Genomic DNA, 19,869 nt, shown 5'->3' on the forward strand with positions numbered 1-19,869 from the left:
ACTTATGAATTTTCTCCCCCTTTAGAAAATAGTCCATTCATCCATTCCTACTAAAGTGCGTGACCTTACACGTACCCAGGTTATTCCATCTGCGACTTCTTCGCCCACTCTCCTAACCGGTCCAAATCATTCTGCAGCCTCACCTCTTTCCCGCCCCCCCCCCCCCCCCCCCCACCGTGCGCCGTCACTACTATTATGAAAAGTCATCTTCAAAATAAGTAATTCGCATTTGTTTACAACCTGATCCATTCAGTACTTGGGACTTAAAACTGCCTCTACCTACTGAATACAGACTGTTGTTGTTATCTACAATTCCCACCTACTCCAGATGTGTCATAATATAGCCAAACATATTTTTAAAACTCATTGCTGCATCTTCTTAGATATAACCAGCATTAAAGTCACCATGTTGCATATTCTCTCACGCTGTAGCCGCATTGTTGATGACCTCCTAAGGCTGCTGCCTCTTTCAAACATGGCTGTGGGACTGCTTGTGGGAGAGCAACGTGGGCTAGCGCCACTAGACCAGCAGTTGAAAGCTGGAGAATAAAAATAAAACCATGGCCAGAAGTTAAATGAAACGTCTGGTTGAAGAAACTAAACTCCGCCCCCTTCCAGGAAGTAATGGTTTCAGTGAAAAACACGAGTTTCATCTGAAAAACTCAGCCGGAAATTAAAACGGGACAGACACCATGAGAAGATCTGACGTCAGAGGCTGCCTTGTCTGCGTGCTTTTCCGCGACATTTTAATATTTTTTGTCGCTTAAAACGTGTCCCGCCGTAATACTGTTCGAAAAAGGCCCGAAGCCCTTTTTTTTCTCTCCAAACCAACGCCAACGACCTCTCCGCTTCTTGTCAAGACGGCGCTAACGGCGAGACCTCCACCTGGAAACTACTTTCGCCTCAACTTTCCTCTGCCCTCTCAGCCAAACTTGAGGAGGTGGTAAGGCCTGATGGACGCGACGGAGAGCCAATAGGAGTCGTAGTCGCCCCTAGCAACGCTCCAAAGAGGTGGTGATCTCTGAGGATGGGCCAATCCGCGCGGAGAATCCCGCCGGAGCCCGCAAGTTCGGTGGAAGCTGGCGGCCGGCGGGTAATGCGCATGCACAAAGGAGTTGCCCTGGTGCTGGATTGGAAATAGGTTTATAAAAAATCCCAGCGGTGATATAAAAAAAACAGCAAGAGAGGGAGACAGAAATGAGGGAAGAAGCTGCTGCAACCCTTGCCTAGAAAAAAGGTACAAAGTGTTTCTCATCTCTGAAAGCAGAGCAGTAAAAGAGAGAGGCTGGTTTTTTTTCGATGTGGCTCTCCGGGGATTTGTGTATTTTTGTCCTAAGAATCACTTAGGGTTAGGCTCGGTTGTGTATGGCTAGGCCTCCATGGACTGTGCCGCTTTTAAATTAACTAAATCCTGTTCCCTCCACCCCGCTTCAGAAAAGCTTTCAGTTTGTTGCTTTGGATGTGACTAGAAACACCGACGTCCATGATAGAAGGAACACTTTAAAACACTGTAAGGGACTCTTTCTCTTCTATTTGTAAATAGAATTTTTAATCGATTTCGCAAGTCCAGGCCATCGATGGTGCATATGCGTTTGTGTGTGTGTATATATATATAGACGTAGGAGGATTTGCACATTGAATTGTACCAAGTTGAGTACTGTTTTGGGTGGTGGCTGTGTTTGTTGGGTGAGGTTGTACGTAACATTACCACGGAACCACCAGATGAATGAATTCTATGTTTGATCCAGTTAAAGGGACTGAATTGTCTGTATCTACTAAACGTTTACTGTCTTTTACTAACTTTCTTTAAATGGTTAGCATTAATAGATGGAACAACACCTTTATAAGGCATTGCATTTGTTAGGGGAGAAAGTGAGGTCTGCAGATGCTGGAGATCAAAGTTGAAACTTTATTGCTGGAACAGCACAGCAGGTCAGGCAGCATCCAGGGAACAGGAGATTCGACGTTTCGGGCACAGGCCCTTCTTCAGGAATTGCATTTGTTACTCAACCTTGTAGCACTTCTCATATTTGGCTGTATTTGTTACTATTTTCTATAACACCCTTTCCTACTTCCCTAATCAAAAACAAAGCAAGACTACTGCAACAGGTAGAAATATCAATTGTTGCTCGTGGACAATGGCTAATTATCGATTTCCCCTTGGTACAATGCTGTCATGTGTCAAAATGGCTTAATAACTAATGTCATCTTTGGTCTCCCTTCTAAAGACAGTTGGTTTAAAATTTGAAGTATGAAGTACACTTTAGAGTCAAAGTTACTGGTCAATGCATTGTTGACAGCAATTCTGAATTGCTACTTCCAGAGCAAGCAATAACTTTAGGAAGACATTTGAACTTTTAGTTAAAATCTTGTCAGTGTTTCAACTATTATGTTTTAAGGTTTTTACTGTAACAAAGGATTAAAAAATCTTTGTGTAAACACAATTTTTTTTATTTAGGACTTTGTCCTTTTTGCTTTTGTATAGTCAAAACCACACTGGCCACCTATGTTATATTGAACTTTAAGTAGGCATTCGTATCTTCTGGAGCCAGTACAAGTTAGTGTTTATTTCTGTTCTTTTCCTTCACCTGGGAGCCTTTTCAGCATGAGATTTTCCCTTAGAGGTTCTTCATCCAGCTAGGTGACTCTTCAAGTTTTGTTTGAACTCCTCATGAATTCAGTCTCTAATTTCAGGATGAGCTTTCACATACATTACTAAATGGTGGACCACAGCATCTTTCTGCCTGTGACTGGTTTCCCTCTCCTGATAGAATACCTGTGTTGAGAATTTTCAGGAATAATCAAGTTAGAAATGCTGATTAGCTGTTCTTAACACTTCTTTTTTACGTTTTTGTCATAGAGGTTCACAGCATGGAAATAGGTCTTTGACCCAGTTTTTCACTTAAATTAGTCCCAGTTGCCTGCCTTTGGTCCATATCTATGTACCTGTCTAAATGTTTAAGTGACAAAATTTTACTTGCCTCCACCACTATCTCTGGCAGCCTGTTCCAAATCCTTGCTACTCTCTGTGTGAAATAAATTGCCCCTTTGGGTATATTTGTATCTTTCTCCTCTCATCTTGAATCTGTGCCATCTCATTTTAGACTCCCATTCCAATAGGGAAAAGCTGTTGGCTATCTACCTAATCTATGCCCCCTCAATTTTAGAGACCTCTATAAAATCATCCCTCTTCAAAACAAATGTACGGTGTAATGTATATCTGTTGACAACTTAATTTGCTCATACTTGTCTGGAATGAAGATCCTCTTGATCAACTTTCAGAAAACAGGCTGCTGCCATTATCTCCAAGTCCTACCTGCTCCAAAAGTGTGTCATAACCTCTCGACAGAATTTTTCTTAAACACGTTATTTTACTGGGAAGATGCAACAATGAGGAATCCCCTTAATCTCTCCCAGTCAAACTGATTGCTATCAAATGATTTCAGAACATATCTTATGATCTGTTTCATTTTACCTTAAACTTAAGATAGTCTCAAAACACAACAATCTTAGAAACCTCAAATGTAAGAACGTAAATCAAATTATGTCCAAACCATGCTATCAGAAAGTAGAGGTTTTCTAGATAATTGCAATGCTTGACTCCCACCTTTCTTTCAATTTTATCTAAATTCACTCAAATTACATTAAGGTTAATGCATATTTTTGAATTATAGAGGTTTGCTGGCACTGTATACTGGAAAGTACTTTTTAAATGCTATTGCTGTAAGGACATATAGTTGATGCTGACGGATCCTATTATAAATGTAAATGGAAAGGAGTAGGAGGGATGAGGGATGGAGAATATCACCAAATGTATCACTCAGTATATTTCATAGTTGCATGTGCTGCTTCTTTTGGGGGGATGGGGGAAAAACATTGCATCTCCATTTGCAAAATGATATTTGAAGTATTGTAGTGAATTTAATTTCAGTTGCAGCATAGTTTAAATGTGATTTACCTTCGGAAATTTTTCTCAGCAAATGCAACTAGTGCCTTATGGGATGGTGGCCACTATTTTAGTTTCTAATACGTCCAAACAATGGTAAACATTTTGGTTGAATATCCCATCAAAAAGATGAACATGTAAGAGTACTTGAATATTGTTTACACTTGACAATTTTTTGCTACAGTGTGACTCAACAAACATTTGTGAATAATATTCATAGTACATCTAAGTTGCATGTTATCTCATCATCTCTAGTTTGGCTTTTGGAGTGGATTGTTGGAATCTAAATAACTTCATGTATCCAGGACTTTGAAGCTAACAGTTGCCCTTTTTGTGTGGTTTTAAAAGTAGGGTTCTACCTCTTCAAGGCTTGATTATTTTTGAGATTATCTCTCATGGCTGTCCTTTTTCTTAACATTTTCTTCATCTTTTTCTGGATCACTTTTAACCTAACTGGCATTTCGGAAGTGTTGGATGTTGACTGTCCTTCTCTTTTCAACATATCCTACTACAGGTAAATGCGTAGTCTGGTGCATTTTGAGCATATTTTTAATATTGAGGTATCTTCTGTTCCAAAATGTAGCCTGAATGCAAAATGCAAAATTATAATATTAGCATAGTTCATGGTATTTTCAACCTGTGACATAAATCTTAGTGCTTTTAAAGAAATTTTTAATATACCTTTCTTTTGTAACTGGTCTGCCAGTAGTGAAATTAATCCTAGTGTGGTATTGTACTTGTGACTGTATTAGAGTAAAGATAAAGTTGTAATGATCATACCAGACCATAGGGCTGCTCTCTCAATTGTGAGAGAGAAAAACTGAAGGTAGTTTAACCTGAGAATCAGCATCCTTTGGGCAGGGAGAGAGGTTGAGAAGGAGAGTCCTTCATGGTAACCTCAGCCACTGCAGGAACTGAACCCACAGTGTTAACATTACTGTGCGTCACCGCTGTTTTCACACTGAGCTAAACCAACTCCATGGATTGGAGCAAATTACTTGGTACACAAAATCAATACATTTCCAAATTTAACTTAAAGTAATTGGTTACTCCATATCTTTTGGGGAACAATATTTTGATTGCTCACTTAAAATGGATTTTGTATTTGTGCAATAATGCTTAATTATTCTAATTATTATTTTATTTTAAAAAAGACTCCGCTGTCAAGTTATGCCAGTTCATTTGTTAGAAGCCATGATCTTGCCAGAAATTTCTCTATTCAAGTGGTTAGCTGACCTCTTTATTGCAAACCCTGTATTCCTTCGACCAGTATAACTTTGTTTTACTTTCGTGAAAAATACTTGATACCGATAGAGACTGAGGAATGTCATGACGAGTCATTTGTTAATAGTTAGTCTTTTAGACAAGATATCACTGATCCTAAAAGGAAATAGACTGACGCAAGAATTTATTGATGTTCTGTGTGCTGATGGACTGTAACTTAAGGTATATTCTTTTGATGTGCAGAGTTTAAAATTATCATTAACTGAATTTTTTAACAAGGCACAAAAAACTAAGTTAGAGATCAATTAACTATTTGGTTGTATTCAAATATGAAATTGATTTGATAATATAATATAGCAGAATTAAATTATGGGGAGTACTTGGAGGGTAGTGAAACAAGTAGGGTATGTTTAATTAGTTTATCACTCAATACTGTGTTTCCCAGATCTATTTGATATTCCTGCAAGATCAAAATTGCAACATGTTCACAATTAGGCAATTCATTTTTACCACCACAAATTTGGGGTCACAAATTCTGAAGCTAACTTGGAAATATTTTGTGTCAATCGGACTATTGATCATATCTGCCAACAGTTTATATTATGCAATCATGTATTGAAATGTTTGAATTGCTGCATGGAGTCAAAGGCCACAGGCCAAACCTGAGAGATTGTTGTGTGCAATAATTTGTATGTACCCAAAATAAACTCTACAGTATGCCTGGCTATATCTTTGGATAGGGCTGTGTGCATCAGTCATGTGGCTTAATATGAAAAAGTGAATCATGCCAATTTCACATGAGATTCATTTAGAAGGATTCCATATAAGTTTCCAAAGATGCCAGGCGATGTATGCCTAAAGCATGCATGAGATGCATCTGAAAGGATTCAGTTCTAAGTTTTCAAAGATGCCAGGTGATCTGTGCACACAAAGCATTGCTTTACATAGACTTGAGTTATACTGTGCCCTACATGTGATTTGAGCCTTCTGTTATTCTCTCAGTACTAGGTCTTCATCCCTTCAAATAAGGATCAAGTTCTGTCGTATTGCAGCAATTTTTGTCGGTCCTTTCAGTGTTAAAACATGCATTTCATGTTTAATTTGTTAATTATATTGCTCTATATATGACTGATTTTACTGGCGCAACACTCCTATTTTCTGAAAGTAATTGTCTGCACCCTCTTCACAGTTTCAGGGAGCTCAAACATTGGCTGCATGTTATTGGAATAGTTCTGTTTTTAAAAAGCAGTATTTTGCTTCTTTGAATGTATAATTTGAGAGTTATACAGAATTAATTTTCAATTAAAGTTTTTTAACGAGCAGAAAGGGCACAGTCCTTTAATTCCTTTTGCCTTTCTAGTAGAGTAAATATGTTCACTTAATTTTGAAAGAGTGAAGGCCTCTAAATCACTTTTTAAAATCGTGTGCTGTTAAGATATGAATGCCATTGGCAAATTCAAATACATTGCCTGTCTCTACTTGTCGTTGGCGAAGGCAAGTATGAGCTACCTTGGATAACTATAGTCCATGTTGTGCTGATCGTGGAGGGAATCCCAATCTTTTGACCCAGTAAAGAAATGGTAATAGATTTCCAAGTCAGGATGATGTGAGACTTGGAGACAAACTTGCACGTAGTACTGTACCCAAGCATCTGTTGAGTGTGTCATTCTAGGTGGTAGAGGTAACCAGTTTGGAAGGTACTGTCAAAGGAACTGTGGTCATTTAGTGGAATGCACGTTGCCACTTGTGGATGTTTTTTTTATGTATAATTCTTTAATATTTAAACAGACATGTGCCTACTTGGTGGAATAAGTTTCCAAGAACAGTTTGGGAATATTTTCTGTGCCCCTTGATATGGTGAGTATATATTTTTGGGTATGACCACGAATCACTTACAGTCAAAACATCCTTGGTTAAACTCAGGGTCTGTGTGGAAATCTGCTAATCTCGGCCAAACAGTAGTAGGATACCAAAAATGTTCCATAACACTGTAGTTGGCAGGAAAAATTCATTTTCGAATCCAGCTTCTGTTTGCTGAAATTCCCGGAAGGTGCTCATGCTGTTTAGGATGTCCACTTGGATTAATGTAGCTGTCACTGAATTGTCAAGTTCATTGGTGCCTGAGTAAAACTTGCACACGTGAATTCATACTTATCAATTCATAGTCGCTTTAGGTAGAAATCAGGAGAAAGCTGGAGTATTACGTAAAAGGCTAAGTACACAAGTGCATTCAGGAACACTGGCATTTTGAAAATGCAACGAGGATAAATTTGCTGGGAGAAATATAAATTTGAAATCTCATTTGGAAATTTATACTTTCAAATAAATTGTATATGAATTATTAATTCTGAAAGTTTGCCTTGTGCACCACTGAAAATATTATAAGAATAAAGTGCTTTGTGTTTCCTTATTACCAGCTCATTACACGCGTAGGAGTGTACCACAAGCTTCTGCAGAGAAAAAAAGACTTCCTGAAGAAAACACTTTTCATCTGTACTGGTTCTGTTCAGTACAAAAATTGCCATTTTCTTTATTTTTTTGCAACACAATTTACTGTCTATGCAAAGATCAATGTGCGCCATGTCAGTCATTTTCTAATAGCTACAACATATAAAGAAAGCCGAAAGTATCCATTGTATTCTAAAGTAAATGAATAGTATTAGTTATTTTGGGTCTCTTTAATTTGGGGCCTTTTTAACTTAATTTTGATTTGAGATGCAATTACCATTCCCTTTAATGTATGCACTTCCTTGGAACATTGGCCAGCTCATCTTACAGAAGATATACCACCGGCATCCATCCAATCAATGAATGTGGGTGAGCCAGCGCCAGTACCATTGCCTTGACAATGTGCATACGGAGTACATTCCAGAACCTCAGAATGGATAACATTGTCTGCCAAGAGATGCTGTGGGGCTATGTTGGAGATGGTGACCATTCAGTCTCCACTCCTGCCTAGCATATGTTGTCTAGGCCACTCCACTATAGAGGAGTGTGTTGAGGATTTCTTAATCTTATAATTCTAAGGAGATCAATCTTGATGTTTCCGTAATCTCCTAATTGCTAAAGTCTTTCATCTGTGGTAATATACTGGTAAACCTCTTTCAGACCATTATGAAGAGCTTTGCACCATCCTGAAGCATTTTTTTAGAATCAGCCTGTTCGGAGATGTTTTTACACCTCTGGAGTCAGTGGGACTTGAGTCTGGAACCCTTGGTCCAAAGGTAGGGATGCTACCACTATCCCAGAAGAACCCTTTGCACTTTTCCTGAATGATATTTTCTAATCAGCTTGTCCAGAGATGTTATGACTCCCCTTCTGGACCCCCATCCTAGTTCTGCAGAATGGGTGTTACAACTGTACCACAAGAACCTTTTTGCACCTTTCCTGAAATGTGATTTCTACAATTGTGAACTAGCCACTGATTTGAATTTATAGCCTGATTGCTTTGGTTTAAAAATGGAGGAATAGAACATTAAAAACAAAGTAAGCCAGATGGTCATTTTTAACACCTTACCAACTTGGATGGTTAGTTTGTGATGCAGAGTGATGATACAATGGGTTCAATTTCTACACCAGCTAAGGTTGCCTACTTTGACTCTCCTCAATCTTTCCCTTTACCTGCAGTTTCGTGACCCACAGGTTAAATCATATTGTCGTCCTTTTTCCCCCTTCAGTCGAAGCAAAATGCTCAAGAGAATCAGTTGTTCTACCTTCTTTTATTCCAGGCCACAGAGAGAGGGAGAGTGCAATCGCCCATATGCACAGAGACATGAGTTCACGGTCTTCTCTGGAACAGCAGTTTCTCAATGAACTATATCGTCATTTTACAGGGAGGAGCATCCAGCTGAGGCATCATACATATTAATTGGGTGACCGTTACAATCAATCAGTATCAAAAGGAAAGATTAATCTAACTGCTGTTACCCAATGAATACCCAATTCACATAATGAATACTTTCCATCTTGTTAACTGATATTACAAACTGAATGCTACCTCGTCTTGTTAACCCATTAACCTTGCCTCCAGCACCCCATTATTAACTGTAAGTTCTTAGCTGATCTGAGTCATGCTCAGCTGAATCTCTAGTTTCAGAAAACTCCTAACTTAGCCTGCTTATACCCTATACACATTATCGTTCCCTTTTATCATTTCGTGATGACCAATGGCACAAGAGCCAACCTCAGTGCTGAATTCATTTAAATCCTCAATAGCTGGGTATTGGGTCACCAAAGCCCGTCCTGTTGAAAATATTCCCTGCATGGAGTCTATCATTTTATGTAAGATGCATTTCAGAACAGCTATTCTCAGGAAAGTTCCTGTTATAATTACCCCAACATGAATAGCCATGTTAATGAACCAGTCCTTCCACCCTCCGAACCCCCAGTCCCCCCCAACGGCCCATTACTCGCTCTCCTTGATAGACCCTAATTGTTCATCTTTTTGTGGACATAGCAAGTGACATTAGTGGTGACGGCGTTCAGGCCCATGATGCATTTGTCCTGTATTTTAGGGCAAACACTACCCAGGCGGGTAAGGAAGTATCAAATGCATAACGATTTTTTCATGGAGAAAAGTCTGAGTGATGACCTTAAGTGCCCTTCGGGTAGCGTTGCTCAACATAAGTCCGCATGCGAGATAGTTATGGTTGTGGGTGGCCATGCTAGCCCCAGAAGCCCAAAGGGAGAAAAAGCTTACTGCACTGAAACTAGCTGCCTGTCTTGCAGTAAGGATGGTAAGGATAGGCAGTTCAAAATTCCTCCGAGATATCATGTTTCTGGCAGCTGTGTGCTGGTCTCCAAAGACCCCGACAGGGTACCGTCCTGGGAAGTAGGGTGGGAATGGGGGTAAGGTTACTGTAGGAAGTTTGTGGTTGTACCGTTGAAGAAGAAAAAGCAGCTCGGGTCTGTAAAAAGGGTTTCTGAACAGCGCTTATTGAGAGAGTAATCATGATTAATCTAAGCAAATGTGTTACCAATGGGATATGAGGCTTCCTTAACTCCTCGGCAAAATTGAGGACTGCAGATGCTGGAAACCAGAGTTTAGATCATTGTGGTGCTGGAAAAGCACAGCAGGTCAGGCAGCATCCGAGGAGCAGGAAAATCGACGTTTCGGGCAAAACCCCTTCATCCATAACTCCTCCTCTATTTTGAGGCAGGGCAAAGACATGGTCATTCACTGTAAGGGGTGTTGGGGGATGAGGGGGTGTTCTTTACAGGGAGGGGTTACCTTCCAGGGCCTCCTGATAGCACTTCTCGTCATACAGTAGGTGATGTTCTCTCCCTTCCAGGGCGTCCCTCCTGCAGCTCAAGTCAAACTTGCAGCCCCTATACCAACATGGTAGTTGCCACAGATTTCTTTGGTCCAGGATCAGCTTGCAATCTGATTGGGCAAGCGGTCCATTACAGTCATCAGTTTTATTCACATTCTGTATCCCAAATGGGTTCCCTTGTGTTTTGGTACAAGCGAGAACGTCTCCCCTGCATAAATGATAGACCTAATTACATCTACCCCGCCTGCAAATCTTGACCCTCCCTTCAGTACCCTGGTTGGAGAGAAGTAGACATATTCCTGCAAAGCCGATCATAATGCTAATCTCCCTTGACAACCCCATTCCATCACCTTACTGGAGGCAAGTGTAGAGGCATGCAGTGTATCAACAGCTAGGCTGGCAGTACAGAGGTACAGATTAATGTTTTTTTTGTCAGTCCTTAATCCTTTTCCTCCTCCTCTTAGTCCATCATCCACAGTTTACAGTCACTCAGGTGAATCCAGCGATCCTTTCCTTTTAACCTTCACTGTGGTGGAGATTTGGAACAACACCTGAAATGGTCCTTTCCAGCGGGGTCCCAGCTTCTGCCTTTCCCAGTCTCAGATTAAGACCCGCTCCCCAGTTTCTACTCCTTCCCAGCCCCCGTTGTGATCAGGGTGGTTTGGAGGTTTCCTTCACTTGAGTGGAGAGACTTTTGAGACATTTAGTTGTTTGAAATAGCGCTGCATTTCATCTCCAATTACATGCAGATCAATCTGGGGTGGTCGGGGCTGGTTGCCGCCCCATGGAGTTCATCCAGGGCGACCAGATATTACTACAGCTGCTGTGAGACCAGTACCGGTTTTGGGAGTAATACGCATATGGTACTGTTTCTAGACTGAGTTTAGTAAGTTTGTCCTTAAGAATTCCTTTTGCATGTTCCACTATTTCTGCTGCCTTAGGATGATATGCACAATGGAACTGTTCCTCAGTGTTGAGGATGGTACAAGGTTCTTGGTTTGTCTTTCCATTAAAATGTGGTAATTATTGGCTAATAGTCGTTGAGGGGATTGTTTGTTTCAGGAAAATTTGGGTCACTTTAGATCCTTTGTTATTGATTGTTGGGAAAGCCTCTATCCATTTTCTGAATGTATAACAAGGCAATATTTATAGCATTGTACTCGTAATTCTATGAAGTCCAGTTGTAAAGTGTCGAAAGGGCCAGCTGTAATTGGAGTTCTACTTTTGGTACATTGAATCGGCTTTCCTGGATTAAGCCTCTGGCATATAAGGCAATATCTGACCCTTTGTTCAGCTCCCTTATTTAGGTGTGGGCTGCACCATGTTCATAATAAGAGTGCACACATTCACTCCTTTCCCAAGTGAGTGTCTATGTGTAGATTGTCAACAAGTAAAGGTAGAAGGGTCTCTGGAATGCATGTTTGTCCAGCTAAGGTATGCCAGAGACCCGTGACAGGGGATTGTATACAACAATGTTTCTGCCACATGTCCTTTTCTGAATAGTGGACATGTCTGGACCTCCTTTCGCATGGAGAACTGGCATAGCATGTGCCCATGTCTACTACCCAGGGTTGTGAAGCTGCGGCCTGCTTGGTTGCCAAATCGGCCCCTGTGTTTCCATCAGTAACAACACTAGTGGGCGGCACGGTGGCACAGTGGTTAGCACTGCTGCCTCACAGCGCCAGAGACCCGGGTTCAATTCCCGCCTCAGGCGACTGACTGTGTGGAGTTTGCACATTCTCCCCGTGTCTGCGTAGGTTTCCTCCGGGTGCTCCGGTTTCCTCCCACAGTCCAAAGATGTGCAGGTTAGGTGAATTGGCCATGCTAAATTGCCCGTAGTGTTAGGTGAAGGGGTAAATGTAGGGGTATGGGTGTGTTGCGCTTCGGCGGGGCAGTGTGGACTTGTTGGGCCGAAGGGCCTGTTTCCACACTGTAATGTAATCTAATCTTAAAAAAAAATCTACCATTGTGAAGGTGAACAACACATTTTGATAACTAGCCTTTTGGGGAGAAGGATGGCTCACGGTGTTGGAGATGAGAGTACCTGCGGAAGTGCGGAACCCTGTCTGAGCCCACAGGGTCCCAAAGTAATGGGCGACACCGAAGGCATAACAAGAATCCGTATAGCGGTTGGCAGCTTTGTCAATAGCCAAAATGCAGGCATGCATAAGGGCAAAGAGTTCCACTTTCTATGCAGAGACAGCAGGGCACGATGCTGCTGACTCTATAGTCTGAGTCAGAGACAACCGCATAACCAGAGAGGTGTCTTCCATCTGTAGAAACTGAAGCAGAGCCGTCAACGTAAAACATAAGATTGGGGGTGGCCAGGGGAACATCGGTTAAATCTTGATGAGGGCTGGTCAAGAAGTGATTTAGTTCTGGGCATGAATGAGGGGGGGTTCGGAGAGTTCTTCAGGAGGATGAGTAACGCAAGCATCAGGATTGGGTGGTTGTACTGTAGGGAAAGATAAGTGAGGATTGTGAAGCAGGGGCTATCTCATTTGCTCAGGTGCACCTGTGTCAGGTGAGTCGTCCGAAAGGCTGTGATCATATGGGAAGAGTACACAGTGACCGTGTCCTGGAGGGTCAGGTTCACTGCAGCGGTGACCATAAGGTAAATGGCAGGCAGAATCTGGGTGCAGGGGAGGAAGCCAGAGGGCAACTGGATTAAGTTGGGCTACAAAATAAGCCGTGGGTCACTTGCTGCCACCATGGGTCTGTGCCAGGATGATGAATGGGCAGCGATCAACCATGGGCACACAGGTCATAAAGATGTACAGCATGGAAATAGACCCTTTGATCTAACTCGTCCATGCTGACCAGACATCCCAACCTAACCTGATTCCACTTTTCAGCACCCAGCCCATATCCCTCCAAACCCTTCCTATTCATATACCCATCGATAGGCCTTTTAAATGTTGCCATTGTGCTAGTGTCCACCACTTCCTCTGACAACTCATTCCATACACCCTCTGTGTGAAAAAGTTACTCCTTAGGTCTCTCACATCTTCTCCTCTCAGCCTAAACCTATGCCCCCTAGTTCTGGACTCCCCCATCCCAGGGAAAAGACTTTGCCTATTTATCATATCCATGCCCTTCATGATTTTATAAACCTCTATAAGGTCACCCCAAAGCCTTCGACACTCTAGGGAAAACAGCCCCAGCCTATTCACCCTCTCCCCATTGCTCAAATCCTCCAATCCTTTCAACATCCTTGTAAATCTTTTCTGAACCCTTTCAAGTTTCACAACATCTTTCAGAGAGGAGATGAGATATGAGACCAGAATTGCACGCAATGTGGCCTAACCAATGTCCTCTACGTCTGCAACATGACCTCCCAACTCCTGTACTCAATACTCTTGAACAATAAAGGATAGTGAAAAAGGCGTTTGGTATGCTTTCCTATCTACCTGCGACTCTACTTTCAAGGAGCTATGAACCTGCACTCCAAGGTCTTTTTTTGTTTCAGCAACACTCCCGAGGACCTTGCCATTAAGTGTATAAGTCCTGCGAAGATTTGCTTTCCCAAAATGCAGCACCTCGCATTTATTGAATTAAACTCCATCTGCCACTTATCAGCCCATTGGCCAATCTGGTCAAGATCCTGTTGTAATCCAAGGCAACCTTCGCTGTCTACTACACCTCCAATTTTGGTGTTATCTGCAAACTTACTAACTATACCTCTTATGCTCCCATCCAAATCATTTATATAAAATGACAAAAAAGTAGTGGGCACACCACCGACCCTTGTGGCACTCCACTGGTCACAGGCCTCCAGTCTGAAAAACAGCCCTCCTCCACTACCACCCTCTGTCTTCTACCTTTTGAGCCAGTTCTGTATTCAGTTGGCTAGTCCTCCCTGTATTCCGTGAGATCTAACCTTGCTAACCAGTCTCCCACGGGGAACCTTGTCGAACGCCTTTAATGAAGTCCATATAGATCATGTCCACTGCTCTGCCCTCATCAATCTTCTGTTACTACTTCAAAAAATTCAATCAAGTTTGTGAGACATGATTTCCCACACACACAGCCATGTTGACTATCCCTAATCAATTCTTGTCTTTCCAAATACATGTACATCCTGTCCCTCAGGATTTCCTCCAACAAGTTGCCCACTACGGACGTCAGGCTCACCGGTCTATAGTTCCCTGGCTTATCCTTACCACCCTTCTTAAACAGTGACACTACGTTTGCCAACCTCCAGTCTTCCGTCACCTCACCTGTGACTATCGGTGATACAAGTATCTCAGCAAGGGGCCCAGCAATCACTTCTCTAGCTTCCCGCAGAGTTTCGGGTACACCTGATCAGGTCCTAGGGATTTGTCTATTTTTATGCTTTTCAAGACATCCAGTACTCCCTCTTCTGTAATATGGACACATTCTCTATCTTCCATGTTCTTTTCCACAGTAAACGCTGATGCAAAATACTCATTTAATATCTTGCCCCATCTCCTGTGGCTCCACACACAGGCAGCCTTGCTGATCTTTGAGGGGCCCTAATCTCTCCCTAGTTCCCTTTTGTCCTTAATGTATTTGTAAAAACCCTTTGGATTCTCCTTAACCCTATTTGCCAAAGCTATCTCATGTCTCCTTTTTGCCCTCCTGATTTCCCTCTTAAGCATACTCCTACTTCCTTTATACTCTTCTAAGGATTCACTCGATCTATCCTGACTATACCTGACATATGCTTCCTTTTTCTTGACCAAACCCTCAATTTCTTTACACCTACACCTGCCAGTCTTCCCTTTCACCGTAACAGGAATATACTGTCTCTAGATTCTCGTTATCTCATTTCTGAAAGCTTCCCATTTTCCAGCCATCCCTTTATCTGCAAACATCTGCCCCCAATCAGCTTTTGAACGTTCTTGCCTAATACCATCAAAATTAGCCTTCCTCCAATTTAGAACTTCAACTTTTAGATCTGGTCTGCCCTTTTCCATCATTATTTTAAACTTAATAGAATTATGGTCGTTGACCCCAAAGTGCTCCCCCACTGATACCTCAGTCACTTGCCCTGCCTTATTTCCCTAGAGTCGGTCAAGTTTTGTAGGTACATCCACATACTGAATCAGAAAACTTTCTTGTACGCACTTAACAAATTCCTCTCCATCTAAACCCTGAACACTATGGCAGTCCCAGTCTATGTTGGGGAAAGTTAAAATCCCCTATCATAACTACTCTATTATTCTTAGAGATAACTGAGATCTCCTCACAAATCTGTTTCTCAATTTCCCTCTGACTATTAGGGGGTCGATAATACAATTCTAATAATAATGTGATCATCCCTTTCTTATTTCTCAGTTCAACCCAAATATGTTCTTCGGATGAATTTCCAACAATATCCTCCCTCGGTACAGCTGTAATGCTATCCCTTATCAAAAACGCCACTACCTCTTCCCCTCTTGCCTCCCTTTTCCTTCCTGTAGCATTTGTATCCTGGAACATTAAGCTGCCAGTCCTGCCCATCCCTGAGTCACATTTCTGTAATTGCTATGATATCCCAGTCCCATGTTCCTAACCATGCCCTGAATTCATCTGCCTTCCCTGTTAGGCCTCTTGCATTGAAATAAATATGGTTTAATTTATCAGTCCTACCTTGTTCTCTGCTTTGTCCCTGCCTGTCGTGAGTGTTTGACTCGCTTCTTTTCTCCACTGTTCCAGTCTGATTTCTCTCCTCACTATCTACCTGGGTTCCCCCCCGCCCTTAATAGTTTAAACCTCCCTGCCAGTATATTAGTTCTCTTTCAATTCAGGTGCGATCCGTCCTTCTTGTACAGGTCACTTCTACCCCAGAAGAGTTCCAATGATACAAAAATGTGAATCCGTCTCCCATTCACCAGCTCCTCATCCATGCATTCATCTACTCTATCCTCCTATTCCTACTTTCACTATGTCGTTGATTCCAATGTATACAATGACCTGCTGGTTCCTTTCTCTCTTGAAAACATACTGCACCCTCTCTGAGACACCCTTGATCCTGGTACCAGGGAAGCAAATCACTATTCTGACTTTTCGCTGCTGGCCACAGAAACATCTGTCTGTCTGTGCCTCAGACTAGAGAGTCTCCTAACACAATCAATCTCTTGGGACCAGACATACCTCTCATTGCATTAGAACCCGTCTTGATACCAGAAACTTGACTGTTTCTTGCTACATTCCCCTGAGAATCCATCACCCCCTACATTTTCCAAAACAGCAAACTTCTTTGAAATGAGGATAGCAACAGAAGACTCCACTACCTGCCTACCTCTCTTACCTTTCCTGGAATTAACCCATTCATGTGCCTGTATCTGCAACTTTTTCCCTTCCTATAACTGTCCATCACATCCCCTTGTTCTTGTAAATTCCTCATTGTCTCTAACTGTCTCTCCAACCGATCCATTCGATCTGATAGGATTCGCAAGCAATGACATTTATTGCAGATATAGTCCTCGATAACACGTAAACTCTCCCTAAACTCCCGTATCCGACAAGAAGAGCATGTCACTCTACGAAAGACCATTTTTGCTGCTTCCAATCTGCAGACCCAGAAAATAGCACTGTCTTATTCCTCTACAAAATGCTGCTCCAGGCTAACTTAATACTACTTATATTTTTAAGTTTAATCAAGAGATTATCTCAATAAAGCATGTAATCAAGAAAGAACCCACTCTACTTACTACTGCAGACTTAGTGTAAGGCCACACTTAAAATATTCACTTATCTGTTTCTGTGCTGTGACCTCTCCCAAACAGGTTCTTCCAAGATTAGTTGTGAATTTCACTGTTAATTTTCCCAGATGCACTCTGATATCCAGCAATACATGAATTCGAACAGCAAAGGTAAAAGGGTCGGCCATATAAGGGTCGTCCCAGCGCTGGTGGGGAAGAAAGAGCAGTGTTTAAGGACTCAAATGCATTTGACTGTTCGAAATTGAAAGTAAAATGTGAGGCTGCGTTGGGGGAGGCCAGTGGGTTCAGGATTTTTGTAAGACAAGCCGCATTCTGGATCCATTGCCTACAGAAATTAATTAATCTAAGAAAGTTCCGCTTTTGTTTGGGTGTTCCGGGGTAGGGATTAGGGTGATAGGATGCACTCCTGTCCTGGGTGAGAGATCTGTTCTGAGCACTCAGTAGAATACCCAAAAACTTGGCTTTGATTGACCGCGTTTAACCTTACTGGACTGGATGGGGTGACATAGTCTAGGGAGTGAAGTGCATTTAAAAGGAAGTTTGTGTCAACATTATTGGCTTCGTTGGAATTACTTGCTAAAAGTAAGTCATCAACATATTGGACCAGGGCTGAACCCATTGGGATTTCCAAGTCTCAGAGTTGACCACAGCATTTGAGACAAAATGATAGGGGAGTGGATAAAACTTTGCGGTAAACAAGTCCACTTATACTGTCTGTGTTTAAATGTGAAGGCGAAGAGGCACTATGACTCTTCATGTAGAGGGATAGAGAAAAAGGCTTGCTGGCCGCAGCAGGAACCTGCCCCAAGATGGTGGCAGGGTTAGGGATGGCGGCACGGAGGGGAGCAACAATGTCATTCACTGACTGAAGGTCCTGAACTAGACACCAGTCAGGTCTCCTTAGCTTGGGAAAGCCAAGGATCGGGGTTTTGCAAGGTAAAAGGCAAGGGACAAGAGGGACTTTATCAGAGGGTGGAGACAATCTACTGCTTCCTTTCTAAAGGGATACTGCGAGACATGTGGGGCAAAACATTTTCCTGTCAGTGGATAATGACAGGATTGACAGAGGTTAACCCAACGTCTGTCTTGGATATTGCCCAGACCTCATGTGGTGGGGAGGAGGTGGAGTTAGTGGAAGGCTGATGGTGATGGAGGGTTCCGTGGCATGAACCCACCCTGAACCATTGTGGACTACCGCAGGGTCAGTATTAGGGCATTAAAAACCATGGGGCCCCATTTTTCAGGCCACATAGCCATCCAGCACAAGCAGTGTAATGTGAGAGTTGACACCCGGTGACTGCTGCCAAAGGAAACTTGGCACTTTAACAGCAAGTGCAGACCCAGCATTGCCATTAACAAGGGAATAGATCATAATGGGTAAGTTCCATCCTAAGTAAGGGTCAAACAGGGCCTTTAATATATCAGAACATTCAGATGTATCGTATGCAACAGTAACGTGAGGTTTGAATTTTTTCACTGGGTACGGGATGTGTAAGGAGGCAGGGAAAAGTTGGCGATGTTCAAAACCACATTGGAGGGATAGAGGGAAAAAGGCGTGCTGTTAATAAATGACGGTAAAACAGCTGGTCACATTGGGAACCTGCCCCAAGTTGGTGGCAGGGTTAGGGACGATAGTCAGTAATCCTAGAAATATCAATGTCCCCTATCCACACAAGTGACTGATAGAGACATTCTCTGCCATTTTAATCTACCAGCAAGGTTGAGGCCCAGAGAGGGAGTGACTGCAAACTGAATAAGGGAACTCTGTTGCCCTAATGAACCATGAGTTTAGAGGTCAAAGGGAATTCCTGGACCTGGAGGAAAGGCCTGAGAGGAGCAGTTGTTTATCAGTTAAGGGGAATTGGTACTGCGAGCAGATGTCGGCGTCTAGCCTAGAGGATATAGCACCGGTGCCGAGAGCGAAGGGTAAGCAGGCAGACTTGACCCAAAGGTAAAGGATGGGCTCCTCCTCAGAAGAGGAGGTGAGGATGGGAAAATTTCTACATTCCAGAGAGGGGTCTTGTCTGTTGAGTGCCATTAGTGAGAGAACAGGTTGTGAGCAGAGAAAGGGGCCCAGCGGTCAGGGTTCTGCCTAGGCCTGTCATTGTTGGGGGGAGGGGTCGAATGGGTCTGACAGAGGACTGTCTATGTGGACAGTTGCACCTTCAGTGGCCGAAGGAACGACAGGTGAAACAAATTGTCTGGGGAATGTGTTGAGGTCCAATCCTGATCTCAAATCCCGTGTCCCTGAGCCAGGGCGAGGAGAAATGCCTGGTGTATGGGGGGGTATGTGTCGTAGCCATGGTTGAATGGACACACGGCAGTGGTTCCATTTGATAGCCTGTGTTGTCATATAGTGGGATTGTATCGCTGACAGGTCTCTGAAACATTTTGTGCTTAACAGATATGGGTGGGTTGAAGTTATTCAAACTCCAGAAGTGGGTGACCAGTAATTTCATCTGGGACCTACTTTTTTCTGATCAATCTTGGGCATGAATATGGATAGATTTACCTATTTCGTCAGGGAGACACTGTATTAAGAGTGCATTGAACTGGGCGGAAATGTTAGCCGCATTTAAGGAGATATCACCAGCATAAGTGGAACAGAACCTGTTGTAAAAGTCTGGACCATCCTCATCTTTCTTAGGTTTACAGTTTAGAATTTTAGTAAGATCAATCAGTTTTTGAAGGGTGTGGCACAGGGCATTTCGGATTGCATCTGTCTAATAATTTTCTGTTGGAGCGGCAGCAGCAA

At 42.5% G+C, this 19,869-nt stretch overlaps 1 protein-coding gene across 5 annotated transcripts in view; it reads left to right on the forward strand.

The window, feature by feature from the left end:
* Window positions 1-657: 657 nt before the first annotated feature.
* Window positions 658-19,869, forward strand: part of LOC122565337 (casein kinase I) — a 120,349-nt gene continuing 101,137 nt past the window's right edge. The window contains exons 1-2 of one of the 5 annotated variants that reach the window (XM_087976031.1): window positions 718-1,237; window positions 6,959-7,027. The gene's annotated coding sequence lies outside the window, so the exon portion shown is untranslated. Of the gene's footprint in view, window positions 1,238-6,958; window positions 7,028-19,869 lie in introns of all 5 variants that reach the window. The other 4 variants (XM_087976032.1, XM_087976030.1, XM_087976034.1 and 1 more) reach the window with 4 other exon arrangements.

This window comes from Chiloscyllium plagiosum, unplaced genomic scaffold (genome assembly GCF_037043375.1).
Source record: "Chiloscyllium plagiosum isolate Xiang-an unplaced genomic scaffold, Cpla_swu_hap1 HiC_scaffold_28, whole genome shotgun sequence".
NCBI lineage: Eukaryota > Metazoa > Chordata > Chondrichthyes > Orectolobiformes > Hemiscylliidae > Chiloscyllium > Chiloscyllium plagiosum.